Genomic DNA, 14,720 nt, shown 5'->3' on the forward strand with positions numbered 1-14,720 from the left:
GTCCAATATATACTCAATAATTAAAAAAGTTAGATTAGACAAAGTGAAGATTACTATTAACAATGGTTGTCCCAGATTAACCAGCTTCAGCCATGGCTTCAACAGGCAAAGTTAGAAGGGATAACAGCATGTTGCAGGGTGTAAGGAGAGAGCCAATCTTTGCCTTTAAGCAAATAATTCAGTTGTGTGGTTCCATATCTGTTCCTGGTTCGGGTTACCCATCAGTGGATTATTCCCTAACTCACATTTCATTGCAATTGCTGGCTATGGTGGTGCATGCCTACAATCCCACCACTCACGAGGCTGACACAGGAGGATCACAGTGAGTTCCAGTCCAGCCTGGGCTACATAGTGAGTTCAAGACAAGCCTGAGGTACATAATGAGATCCTCTCTCAAAAAACGAAAAAGAACAAAAACAAAAACAAATAGGTATGTTTCTAGTACTCTATTTGTCAGGCACTAGACTGCCTCTACTCCATTTTACAATCACAAAGGATTTTTATATGAATTTCCTCATATACCCCCAACAGCTCCTCATCAAAGTAATCACCAGTGGCCTCTATTCAATAGATTAGGAAAATGCGGTCCTGTCTTAGTCACTTTCTCATTGGTGGCACAAAATACTTGACATCTACAACTTAAAGCGGGAGAGGTTTATTTAGGTTAAGGTTTTCAGTCCATGGTCAGCTGGCCCCAAGGCAGAAACAGCACGGTGGAAGTGCTTGTGTGAAGGACAGCTGCTCATCCTATGGCAACCAGGAATCAGAGAGCAAAGAGAGGATCCCTTCCAGGTCATGTCCCCAGTGACCAATCATTAATGAGACCCCATCTCCTAACAGTGCATTCACCCACTGAACTCATTGTGAGTGAATCCACTGATGAATATAGCACCCCTATGATCCAATCACCTTTCAAAAGCCCCACCTCTGAACATATGAGCCCCCTCTGGACATTCTGGATCTAAACCATAGCAAGTCCAGAAAAGGGCAAATGATACCACCCTACTAGTTTGTGCTAGAAAAGGTTCTGACTCCTCTCTGTATCACTTCTGGTACCAAATTGATTTTGTTCTTTCCCATAACAGATACAATAGTATTAACTAGACCATGTGTCATAAGAAGCTAGAGCAGTCAGCATGATGCAGGCTACTTCTTCTGAGGCCCAGAATTCAGACTCCTGTACTTCTTGAACCATTATTGAAGAGATGGACTTTCTATAAGAATTGCCTCAGAGAGCCTGCTAATTCCTCAGAGAGCCATATGGGTGACCACCAAATTGTCCCTGCACATATTACTACCTGTAGAAGCATTTCCAAGCCTCTGTTTCAAGAGTCTTCAGAGATGAAAGGATGGTGATGGTGAAACTGTGCTTCTCTGAGTAGATACCTTCCTTCCTCTTTGGGCTCCAGGGTACTGAACTTCTCAATGACTTTGGGCTTCTTAGTGGACAGAAAGGAACCCATAGGAGGTTTCTGACTGAGTGAGAGCTGAGGCTGATTTTCAGGGTCTTACTAATTCCTAAAGGTTTAGCTGAAGACTTGGCTTCTCTAGTTTCAGACAGAGTGATAGCATGCCACACTCACACATGTCAGTGATGCTGCAGTGTCAATATGTGCACTGGAATTCTGAATCTGAAATTAGTGTCTGGAGGCCAAGATTCACTGAATTAATTCTGTTCTTAGAGCGCTGCTAAAGACCCAGAGGAATCGGCCTGGGAGCCCGTAGCCAGGGCTTATTATAAGTAGAAGGCTTTTCTACAAAGGCAAGTGATGCTCCACAGCAAAAAGGGCCTGGGCTTTGCCAGCCAAGGGGTTTGGCTTAGATAAAGCTCATGTCTGCAACCTCCTATATGTGTGACCTTTAACAGGTGCCTAACTTCTCTCATTCTATTTCCTCATCCATAAAATAAGGACAATAATTATAACTGTTTCAAAGGACTATTTCAAGGTTGGGGCACGTAAAGCTCTTCACCTACTACTTGATACATGGTAAGCATTTAACAAATGGTGGTCAGGTTTCTATCATTCTTGTGACATATTAAAGTATTCTATAAAATCTTTCAACTCTAAAGTTCTACCATTCCAGAAATTAGGTGTTGATCTCCAGATCTGGATTGGGTGTAACACTTTCTGGGTTTACTTCTATCAAAGCACTTATTATACTGTGCCATAATCAGCAGTTCCCTTGCCCATATCCTCTACAAATCACGAGCTCTGTAAGAACAGGAACTAAGTTTTAGCTATGATTGTATCTATTGCCTAGCACACAGTTAGCATGTAGTAAATGTCTGATTTTTTTTTTTTTTTTTGGTTTTTCTCCGGTACCGGGAACCGAACTCCCAACCTTGCGCTTGCCAGGCAGGCGCTTTTGCCGTTCAGCTAAATCCCCAGCCCCAATGTTTGATTTTTTGGTTTGAGGAATTATTGGAGGATTGAACCCAAAGTACTGGGCTACTTCCCCAGGCCTTTTTATTTTAAGACAAAGTTTTGCTGGACTTTCTGGACAAAGTTTCAGCTGGGCTTTAACTTGTGATCCTCCTGGATCAGCCTCTCAACTACTTTGGGTGACAACCATGAGCACTATACCTTGCTAAATGTTTGAATATTTAAATTAATGTATCAATCAATGGATTGCCATAAACCTTTAGTGCCGATATTCCTTTTCTCGGTGCCTGCTTTGTGACACTAGCTCCTTTTTTCTCAAATATTCCTAGAGGGTGACTGAGTTAGGGTATAGATTTTGGACAGAAGATTACAATATTTGCTCCAATTCATTCAATCAGTATTCATTAAGTACTCTTGAGAAAGTCAGTCTCATGTGTGCAGTCTTTTGACATGTGCTCTGGGGCACAACAATGAGCCTTGGACCTTTACAGTTTTTACCAAGAGATAAAGTACCCTCATAGCCTGTGCTAGGCTTGCTGCTTTGTGTGACAATGTATTTCCCCCTCAGACTAAATGTGTTCTTCTTTGCTGTGTGCAGCATATGACAGCTGACCAGCAACAATTTTCTTGTTTTTTGTTTTTTTTTTCTGGTACCGGGAATCGAACTCACGACCTTGTGCTTGCCAGGCAGGTGCTGTGCCGCTGAGCTAAATCCCCAGCCCCCACAATACTTTCTTTATGCTCTTGATGGGAAGGGAACAGGATCTTTTGCTTGTAGCATGAGAGGGATAGATGCAGAGCATTTCCCTATGCTGACTGCCCACCCCCAATTGACACTGATTGCTCTCTTCTCTATTTGAGTAAAACAAATTTTCCACCTAGTGTCTGTGTGAGCTGTATCTTTTTCAGTGACCCTAAACCATGGAGTAGAGTTGAAATCTTGGGTCGGCTGCTGCTCTTGGTTTCAGACATCATTATTTGCTATCCTTCATGCAGTGAGACACCTCCCTTTGGGGTAGCAACGGGTGTTGCTTGCTCAACAGCCCTGCAACCACCAAGTATTTTCAAGGCATCATATAACTGAGGTATTGTGTAGGCATAAAAGTAATTTAGTGTTGATATGGCCACTTCAAGAGGCTCACAATTTATTGGGTACTACAAGTGCACACAAATAATACTGATCCTTTGCTAAATACCTATTCTGTACAGGGATTGTCAGAGATCACAGCTGGTGGAGCTGGGCTCCATCTAAATTTAAGCTTCTCATTCCATTAAGCAGAGAGTCACAGGTCTTAGTTTCTCTAAGAGTCCTGGTTTACTCTTGTTGTTCCAGTAAAATTATTACTAATACCCCTTTTCACTGTCAGAAGTGTCTCAATTTGAGCAATAAATTATACAGAGCGTGTAATGAAGGTAAATGGGCTCACAAATATGCTGTAACAGGAGTAGAACCAAGTGCTGTGGGAATTCTATATAAAAATCAATTAGGCCTCCCTCAGGATAGGTTAAGGAAAATGGTCGCAGAGTAGGTAGATCTGAGGAAAACCAAAGAGGATTTTCAAAGCTAGGATCCATGTAGTCTGATTAAAAAAAAAAATGAGATCTACATTAAAATATAGAAAAATGTGTGAGTAAAAAATGGGACATAACACTTACTTCTCACTTAAAATGTGTTAAGCACTTGGTAAAGAATTCACCCATATGACCTCATTGAACTTTCACAAAACTATCAGTAGTGGCTGTAAACCGTTAATCCCTTTCAACAGGGAAGAAATGAAAGCCAAGAGGGATTAAGTGACTTGTCCAGGGTCACATAGATAGGGAGGCATGGAGTTGGGTTTCAGACAAAGGTGGATCCTCCAGAGTTAACATTCTTAAATCTTTCACTACACTGTTTCCAGAAATTTCTATAATCTGGAATCAGAATTGTTGCCCATGGAAATTTTACTTTCATTTGGTCATGGTAATGATGCTAAAGACTACCATTTGTTGAACTTCTATGATATGTGATGTACGTGGCAATTCATATAATTCAGGTTTAATCTTTATAACAGCCCTGCTACAAAGGTCCTCTCCATTTTAGAGATAAGAAATGTAGAATTCATTGAAATTAGGCTCTGTTATAGCTTATATTTATTTGTCCCCCGAAAGCCTCATGATCTCATAGGTGGGGCTTTTGGGAGGTGGTTGGATCTAAGGTGTGTGAACATGGATTAAGGGTGTGTCATAACTAAAGTAGTCCACGGATTGATTTAGCATAGTTCTGGGTGTGGATAATGAGAAAGCCCACTCTGGGTGTGGGTGGGACCAGCCAACATGTTTGTACCTTGGATGGAATAAAAGGCAAAAGGAGGGTCAATGTGGTTGCTTGCTGCTTGCTGCTGCCTGACTGTCCTGTTATCATCTGTTTCCTTCTGCTGTGCCCCCTGCCATGTGCCCTGCCTTGGAGCCAGCTGATTATAGACTGACACCTCTACAAACAGCGAGCCAAAATGAGTCCTTTCTCCTTTAACTTGTGGGTGTCTAGTATTTTGCCCCAGCAATGAGAAAAATACCTAAGACAGGCATTATCTCTCACTTTTTAGCACGTAATGATCACATTCATCATGGGGAAATTGTACCTGTACTTAACATTTTAATTTTTTTTACCCCACTCCCCTCCCCTCCCTCTAGCCCTTCTTCCCTTTCCCTTCTAAAAAAGCTCTATCTCCATTTTTTCCTTCAACTCATTTTTTCCTTTAAATCGTTCCCCCCTTTCTTGCTCGCATTCCCATTTGAAAAACTTCTCCCTACTTCCTAATATCTATCCTCTATCTCACTCCTTATTTATACTCTGAGTTTCTCTTATTTGTAAACATCATGTCTGAGCATAAGGGATATATGGCACTGGATTTCATTAGACACTTCCTGAGGTGTACGAAAGGCAAAAGCTCTCGCTCTTTTTAATCACTAGGCCTCTGAGGAACAACACAAAAGATGAACTGTCATCTCTCAGCGTTCTCAGTCACCAGCCATGTCACCTTAGGCAAATACATTCCTCTAGCTGAGTTTCTTTGTTTATTTGCATGGTGGAAATAACTCCTATGTCACACATTTGCCATGAAAATTAAATGAGAAAGTAATGCAGATTGTGTAGTCCAGTATCTGTCGATTCATGACCCATACTTTTTCTTACCTATAATTATAGATCTTGCCTTTCTTTGGACAGTTGGTAGGTTTCAGTTTCATCTTCACAGTTGTCATGGCTGAAAGTTAGATTGACTCTTTTCAGCTTAGGAGTATGTAATTTTTTCATTAGAATTTGGATATATTGGGAAACCAAGGTGGAGTAATTTTGTGCTACACATTTTTCCTTCTGGAACAAAATGATGCATTCTGCTCTCTGGGTGTTGACATGAAAATTGGAACTTCTCAAAGAAGTGGTACATCACAGAGAATTAAAATATTTGACCTTTTTTCTTACTTTATATTTGAATAATATGTACCGTTTAGGGAAAAATCAAAAGTTACTGAAGGTTAAACAGTGAAGAATAAATTGTCCTTTTCTGCCACCCCTAGCCTCCAAGACACCCTTCTTAGAAGTAACCACTGCAATTATGTCGGGGATATTTCAAAAGATATTTTGCTCATACACAAGAATGCTTGCATATTTTTATCTCACTGCTGCTTTTCACTTATGTGATTGCATATTCTACAAGCGGTTCTGAACCTTGATATTATCAGCGAACAATGTGTCTTGGCAAACTTTACATTTCATTATGAATAACTTTTTCTCATTATTTTTAATGGCTGCATGGTGTTCAAATATGTGAATATCCCGTAATTTGTGGAAATAATCTCAAAGTTGTTTGTAGTCTTTTTACATTAAAAATAATTTTGAAGGCATCATCCTCACATACATATGATTGCTCACATGCACAGAGAGTTATAGGACAAATATCTATTACTGAAATCACTGAATCGCATCTACATACATTTACAATGTTGATAAATGTTGCCAAATTATTCTTCAAAGAGGCTTCCTGGTTTAATTACCACTAACAATGAACAAGTTTCTCTTCATATCCTAAACTGACACACTGTAGTTGTATCATTTTCATAGTTGGAAAATGTTCATTTGTTTTAGTTTAATTTTGTATCTCTTCTGCTATGAGTGAATTGATCATATTTCCATATATTTAAAAGTAATTTGCATTTATCTTTCTATATATGTGTACTTCACCATCTATCTTAGATATTTATTCAATCTGTTTTTCATGTGTGTCAAACCTTTATATATTGAGTATGTAGCTTCTTTCTGTATATGTTGAAAGTATCTTGCCTGCCATATATTTTTGGCTGTTCATGATATTTATGGTGTTTTGGTACTTAAAAAATCCTTAAATTTTGTTAGTGTGTCTTACTATTGACTGTGGAGATATATGAGAGTGAAAATGAGCGTACAAAAATACAAAAATAAGTTTTCCCTATTTTCTTTTGTTATCTTTATGGCATTATTCAAATTTTTTTATCATTTTATCTGTTATTATTTAGTTTGATATAGAAAATAAGGAAGGTATCCAAACATGTTTTTTCCAAAATCTAGCTAGTTGGCCCAGTAACGTTGATCAATTAATTCATTCCTCCTGTTTACTTGAGATGCCTCCTTCATAATGAATCTATTTATTAATATGTTTTGGGCTTGTTTTTAGGCTTTCTGTTCTGTTTCAGTGATTTGTCTCTTCCTATACTAGTATCACACTATGGTAATTATACAAACTATGATATTTTAATAGGTGTTATTGAAATTACCCTCTTACAGCTCTTCCTTGGGTTTGTTACCATTAATATTTCTGTTTGAACTGTAGAATGCATGTGGCTAATTCAAAATAAAACACCATCATGTTTTATTTACATTGTTGACATTTATAAGCATGTGTGATACAGTTATTTTAGCAAGAATAATTTCCGTTGCTATTTTAAATTATTTTTTCTCTGATTATATTTTCTAACTGGCAGTTTGTTTTATATAGGAGAGTTGAAGTTATCTTTTATTCTTTTTTAGGACAGGGTCATACTGTGTAATCCAGGCTGGTCTTGAACTCACTATGTGGCCCAGGTTGGCCTTGAACTCACAGCAATCCTTCTGCTTCAGCCTCCTAAGAGCTAGTATTACAACTGTGCACCACCACGCCTGGCTTTTTTAAAAACTGTTTTGAATGTTATTTTTGTTAAATCATTTCCTGGGAAGCTATAAATATATGATGAGGGAACACATATATTGAATATATATGATGTATTCTCTGGTTTCGGTTTGAAAACATCTACACATAAACACCCACAAAAATATATTGGTAGGAATTCAAGTGTCAACCGGATTATCTCTAAATGGTGGATGATAATTACAAATGATGTTTATTTTGTTTTATGTACTATCTAGTATTACTCACATTCCTTGCACCAAATATGTATTACTATCATATAAAGGAGAACAAATATTTTGAAAAGGGAATTGAATTGACAGTATGTGAAAACAATGGAAAATTTGGTGTATAGTTGCTCATAAAGGGAGGAAGGAAATGGAATGATCAGCTATAAAATCAGAGTAGACTAACTGCACTACTAATCCTCCCCAAAGTCTCAGTGGCTGAATAATAGCCTGAGTTTATTCTCATTTTACAGTCCAATGTAATTAATTGTAAAGGGTTTGGAGAACTGTTGCATGAAGTAGGTTTTAGGGCATCACCTAGAAGGATGCTATCACTTACACTCAGTGTCTAATGACCGTCACTCAGTCACATGACCATGTCTAGCTGCAAAGGGACTGGGAATTATAATCTAGCTGCATACTGTGAAGAAGAAAGTATGGATGCTGGTGAGTGCTTAGTCTATAATGAGTCTCAGGGGCGCTGCTCACCGCACTAGTGTCTTTACATCTTTTTCCAGGGCGGTTATTTGGCTTTGTAAGTCTTCTTCTTAGGGAGCTTTCTTGAAGTTTGTAGTTGTATCCAGATTGTCCATTAACGTTCAAGAATATATGTCCATTACCACCTCATGATTCCCACACAAATATCTTGGCAGCTTGTTCTGTCTGTCTAGTCTTGTGAATTGAGTCAGTAGCAAACTTTGGTTAAATCCTCAGACACTGGCTTTCTATATTATATCTGCTCTGGTTTGGTACCTTCAACCACTTGCCTCAGTATGATATTAATTTTTGTTGGATGCTGCTTTCTCTATATACAAGGCTGTGATAGTAAACTATTGTATCAGTTTGAGTAAGAAGCATCCAGCTGATTGGCTTAGCATGGTTCTGAGTGTTACTGAATGATGAACTTATTTGAAGAGGGAAAACCCACTACGGGTGTAGGGGGCACCAACCACTAGGCTTGTAGCCTAGATAAAATAAAAAGTTAAAGAAGAAGAAGGCTCATTTTCTGTTTCTTTGGAGGAGCTCCAGTCTTTGCCATTGCCTTGGACACCCATCTCCTGGATTCCACCAAAAAGCCTTCAGCCTGGCCAGAGCACAGACAATTCAGTGTTCTGATACAGACTTGAGTGGGACTCTGCAGTGAGCTTTGATCCAGATTTTGGTTGGGAGTGACGTAGAGAAGCAAAATTGTAAAGCAGCATTACGGCCCTTTTTGGGGACATCTTGCAGGACAGTGGTGAAGAGAAATATTCACAGTAGGCAGAAATATTTACAGTTGGGCAGTGCACCTGGTCATGCATTTTGCCTGGAAGAAAAAGTTGCCACATGTCTGACTGTATACTGATGTAGTCAATGGTCTGGGCAGATGGTCAGGGACTTGGAGGGAAAAGACTCAAAAACTGGTGACAAAGATATTTGTGGATGAGATATATGGGTGGACCTCTCCAAATGGACGAAGGATGTAAAGGTATTGCATCCCCTGTGAACACTCACCAAAAAGTGACATCAGTAGAAGAGAACAATGAAGAGTATAGGACAGCCCCTTCTGTAGATATTAGTCGGTCTTCTGCTTCAACCATCCCTGTCATTGCCCAACGGGCTCATGAACAAAGTAGCCAAGGTAGCAGGGCTGGAGATTATGCATGGGTTCAGCAACATGAACTGCTACTCACCAAGGCTGATCTTACTACAGCCACTGCTGAATGCCCAATATGCCAGCAACAGACAATAATTCTGAATCCCAGATATGACACCTTTCTCCAGGGTGATCAGCCTAAAACCTGGTGGCAGGTTGACTGTATTGGACCACTTCCATTATGTAAAGAACAGCATTTTATCCTTACTGGCATAAACACTTATGCTGGGTATGGATTTGTCTTCCTTTTATGTAGTGCTTCTGCTAAATTTAGAAGACGCAGTTGCTGTGCCAGCTAGGTAGCAATACCTTATATAGCTGGACCAAGATGCTTAAAAAGGTTATATGTGCTTTGAAACAGTATTCTCTATATGACATTGTCTCTGTAATAGCTAGAATTCATAGGTCCAGGAATCAAGGCATGGAAGCAAGAATGGTACCACTCACCATTATACCTAGTGCTTTTTGTGTCCTATTCCCATGAAGTTATGTTCTGCTAGCCTAGAAATCTTAGTTCCAGAGGGTGGGAGGCTTATACTAGGCAGCAAAATTATAATTCCATTGAACTGAAAGCTAAGACTTCCCACATGGTCATGTTGGGCCCCTCATGCCTCTGAGTAAACAAGTTTAAAAGGGAGCTTGGGGTTGGCAAAGATAATTGATCCAGTGTATTAAGGGAAAATTGTACTGTTACTCTACAATGGAGGAAAAGAAAAATATACTTGGAGTATAGGAGATCCCTCAGGAGACCTGCTGATATCACCATGCCATTATGAAGGTCAATGGGAAACTACAATAAACCAATCCAGGAAGGATGAAAAATAGCCTAGAACCTTCAGGAAGGAAGGTATCGGTCACCCTATCAGGGCAAGGAGAAAAGAACAAAACCTTCTCAGGTGCTTGATGAAGGCCAAGGGAGTATAGAATGAGTAGTAGAAGAAAGTAATTATAAATACCAGTTACAACCCTGTGACCCACTACAGAAATGAGTACTGTAACTGGCATTGTTCTTTTCTATTCAGTTAGTATGCTTCTTTTGTAACATAATGTTGATAGATTTAATGTTGGTCCTTAAGTACTGTTAAATGTATGTTATAATAATTAAGTTATGAGCTATTAGAAATAAGCATTACCCAAGGAAAACTTGCCTTTTATTCTGGGGAAACAATTACACAGTGCATTTCCACTGGTGTGCAGGAGAGATGTACCATATTAGGCATAATTATGAACTTGTCTTTGTATGTGGACACTAAGTATGGTTTTAGGAATTATGTCAGGATGTCGAGTTGAAAGGGAGTGGATCATGATAGTTAATTGTGTCAATTTGAGTAAGAATAGCTCAGCTGATTGGCTTAACATAGTTCTGGGTGAGACCAAATGACGGATTTACTGAAGAGAAAAGACCCACCCTGGATGTGGGTGGCACCAAACAATAGGCTTGTAGCCAGAATGGAATAAAAATGGGAAAGAAAAAGGAAGGAAGGCTCATTCTGTTTCTCTACAGGTTCTCCAGCTTTTGCCATTCTCTTGGATGTCCACCTCTTGGCTTCTAGAGCAGATTCTTTAACCTTCCAACACAGATCCTTTGGCTTCCTATCATGGACTTGCATAAGAGTCTACTGCGGGATCCAGGCCTTTGACTGTTTGACTGGATCTTTGGGATCTCCAGCATGCACACAACCCTTTTGCACTCTTCCACACCTGACTATGCAGGTGGCCATTGTAAACCTACTTTGCAAATCCATATCTCTTATATTAAATCTGTGTCTCTAGTGAGCACTGATCAATGCAAAATTTTTGGTGAATTGTCTACATTTCCTCAAATATGCAAATTAAATCCATCTCCTGCTTCCTGATGTGACCCTGGGTTGTGAGGTTGGCATCTGAAAAGGACTCTAAGCTATCTTACTAGCACTGATTACATTATGGAGAAGAAGGGAAAAATTGTAACTGCCCAGATTTTTGGAGAGTGATAAATGAGCTACTTAGAGTCCAGTTTATGCTGTCTCTTGCCCACTATCCTTTAGTACCTTGAGTTTACATTTAAAGAAAACTGATGGATGTGTACAGTGCAGCCTGCCACAGCTTATCTGGAAAGGACCACTGATAAGAGATCTTGAGTCTATCTGGCACAGTACTGAAACAACTCACATCATCACCGCTGCATAAAATGCCAAAAAGAAAAATATGGGGAGAAATACACTGTGTTTATAGAGTATACTTGTACACCTTTAATAATTATCCTAGGGAACTTGGTTCTGATTCTGTTAGCTCTATGCTCAAACTGAAAGACACTCTTTTTTTAATACGGGCATCACAGCACAACTTCTTTTTCATCCAGGACAAAGTTTGTGATTTGTTTTAAATGTGCTCTTTATTTAAGCATTTTTTTTCCTCTGCTCATATTTTGCTATCCAGTGAGCTCCCAGGCAAACAATAAACCTGGAGCCTATGATCAACTTTGAGTATTGAAGCCCAGAGCTACTTTTAAAAATAGCATTTATTTCAGATTATAAAAGCACTGCATATCTTCCAATCCCTATTGTTTTTAAAATTTTTATTCTCTTTTATAAAAAGGTACTGCATAGTAATTACATACTTTTCAGTCCATACTAAGAGCTAGTACTGGGCTCTGACACTGACTGATCTTCACTACTTTCTGAGTTAAATATTATTTCCATTCAACAAAGATGGAACAAAGAGCCAAAGAATTTCATTTCATGTTCAAGGACACAGAGCTACAAAGTGACAGTACTAGAGTTAGAACCTGAATCTCCTGACTCTGGAGCCTGCACATTTTACTGGCACCAAATTCGGCCTCCATATATGACCATTAGAGAAAATTTGAAGAAGATAACTTATAGTGAAGAGAACAAGAAAAATGATATAAAATTATTTAGCCTACAGGTATACATTGAATTCGGTACGTTTTGTTCAAGTCTTTGTGCCTGATAGATAGATAGTTTTTGTAATGAACATGTTTTATTCATGGCTTGGTACACTGCTTTTAACATTTAACCTCTTATCGTGAGCAAATTTCAAGTAATTTAATTTTGTTGAAAACATTTTCAATGTAGCATGTCACTCAACTCTATCATTATTCATTTAACCAGTCTTTTATTACTGGTTATTTTTCTGCTTTCATTTTTTTCTTATTACAAAAACTAATTGCTAATAATTCTATGAATTTATTAGGTATATTTTGCTTAATATTGAAACAGTAATAGGATTACTTTTTTATACATGTGTAGGACCTTTAGCACACATTTTTCTAATATAACATGCTTTGATATTATGTATTTTAATCAACCATAATTGACATTAATATACCTCATAATTGATTTTATTCAATTCTAATCAATACCAGACACAACTTTTTAATATAGCCATTTAAAAAAAAGTAGATTTGGGAATGCAAGTGCCACAACTCCAGGCAACCACCCATGGCACAAATGTCCACCAATTCCAAGCTGGTTCTGTGTTTTGCTTTTCCTTGACACAGGGCAGTAGAAGCATGGAGTAACTGACTGACCTGGTCCTGGATGAGGATAATGCCCATGGAGAGAAAATAAGGATTCAGGGCCAGCAGACTCAGGGAGAAAGTATGGACCTGACCAGAAGCTTCAGGGATTCCAGCATTACTCTCCCAAAGTGACTGGGTGAGGACAGACAACTGTGGGAGACCACTACTGAGAAGGTGCTGGGTACACATAGACCCCTGATAAGTTTAAGGTCAGATTGGGAATTACACAGGCCCTGCACTCCAGAGGAAGAAACCAGGACTGGTGAATGTTGATATTAAGTACAGCAGTCTGTACCCCTGCCATATAGCCTATATCCAGAAGAGATAAGAAGGCTAATTATTTTTCCTATCAACCAACTTGAACAAGAACATGCCTAGACTTGGACAATTACCACAGTCAGAAGTGAACAGACAGAGGTGTCTCTGATGAAGAGAGGGCACTTCACAAACCCACAGCCCAAAATCCAGGTAGAGAAATAAATACAGATCTCTTTTCCAAGGGTAAGAGTGACACATTATTGGTTCTTAGGGTTTGTCCATTGTTATGTTTTGTGTCTGGATGTCCCCTCAAAGCCTCATGCAGTCATGCGGTGGGTTTCTAGAATTTATGATTGATTCATGAGTGTGAATGCTACACCTGCCCAGGGGTGGGTAGTTTGTATATAATGTAATGGAGGGAAAGAGGCTTGCTCTCTGACAATGCCCTCCCACTTGTGCTGTTGTTGCTATTGTTGTGTTCTGCCACCATGAACTTTTGCTCTCTGCCATGCATCACTCTGCCTTGGAGCCAGCCCAGTATAGACTGAAATCTCCACAAATTGTGAGCTAAATGAACCTTTCCTACCTTAATTCTGGGAGTCAGGTGTTTGTTTCAGCAATGAGAGAAAAGTAACCAAGGCATCCATATATAGTTTATATTTGATGCTATTATTATTGCTAATTTTATTATTATAATCAAGGTGACATAGTTGCTGTTATTAATTGGTTTTCTCAGGATACCAATATCTGGATTTTCTTGGTATCATTAAGAATATTACAACCTAACCCAGAGAATTGGACACTGGCCCAAATATGCTGCAACCTCTCCTCCCAAATAAGTAGAAGTGGTAAGATTCTGGGACAGAGGCAATGACCAATTGTTAGGCATGCCCTGGAGGAATCACTGAAAAGTAGACATTAACTAAAGAGGTCTCCATACTAGTAATAAATCTTTCCACTATAAACAACCTGCAAGCGTCAGCACATCAAAAAAAACCCCACAAACAAATAAAAAATAGAAACATGGAAAGACCAGGCAACAAAAGCATCCAGAAACTCTCAACTCCCCCAGATCCCATGGGCATCAAAGAAATTGAAATCAAAAGTCAAACAACCAAATTACTTTAAAAAATAACAAAAGAGAAAACAAAACTGATCAATAAGGTGCTTGGCAAGCTCTCAGAAGATATAACTAAATAGATAATAGTCCCAATAAACTAAACAATCAGCAAGTCTATAGAGCACACTAATAAAAAGCTAGCTAAGCAGAATGAGAGTTAACATGAATTTCCAACACAGGAAATAATGACAGTCCATAAAAATGTATCAAACAGAAATGCAGGAGATTAAAAATTCTGTGAAATATATAGGCAGCAGAAGTGCCCAATGTGAAGACAGAGTGTCAGAGCTAGACTGAGCTGTTGTTGGTGACTAAAGATACCATAAAAACAAACAAAAAATGAGAAGTGGATCAAATATCTGCTAGAGGACATAAAGAAGACTAAACTAAGA

This window comes from Chinchilla lanigera, unplaced genomic scaffold (assembly GCF_000276665.1).
Source record: "Chinchilla lanigera isolate Chin_1 unplaced genomic scaffold, ChiLan1.0 scaffold00088, whole genome shotgun sequence".
Classification (NCBI taxonomy): domain Eukaryota; kingdom Metazoa; phylum Chordata; class Mammalia; order Rodentia; family Chinchillidae; genus Chinchilla; species Chinchilla lanigera.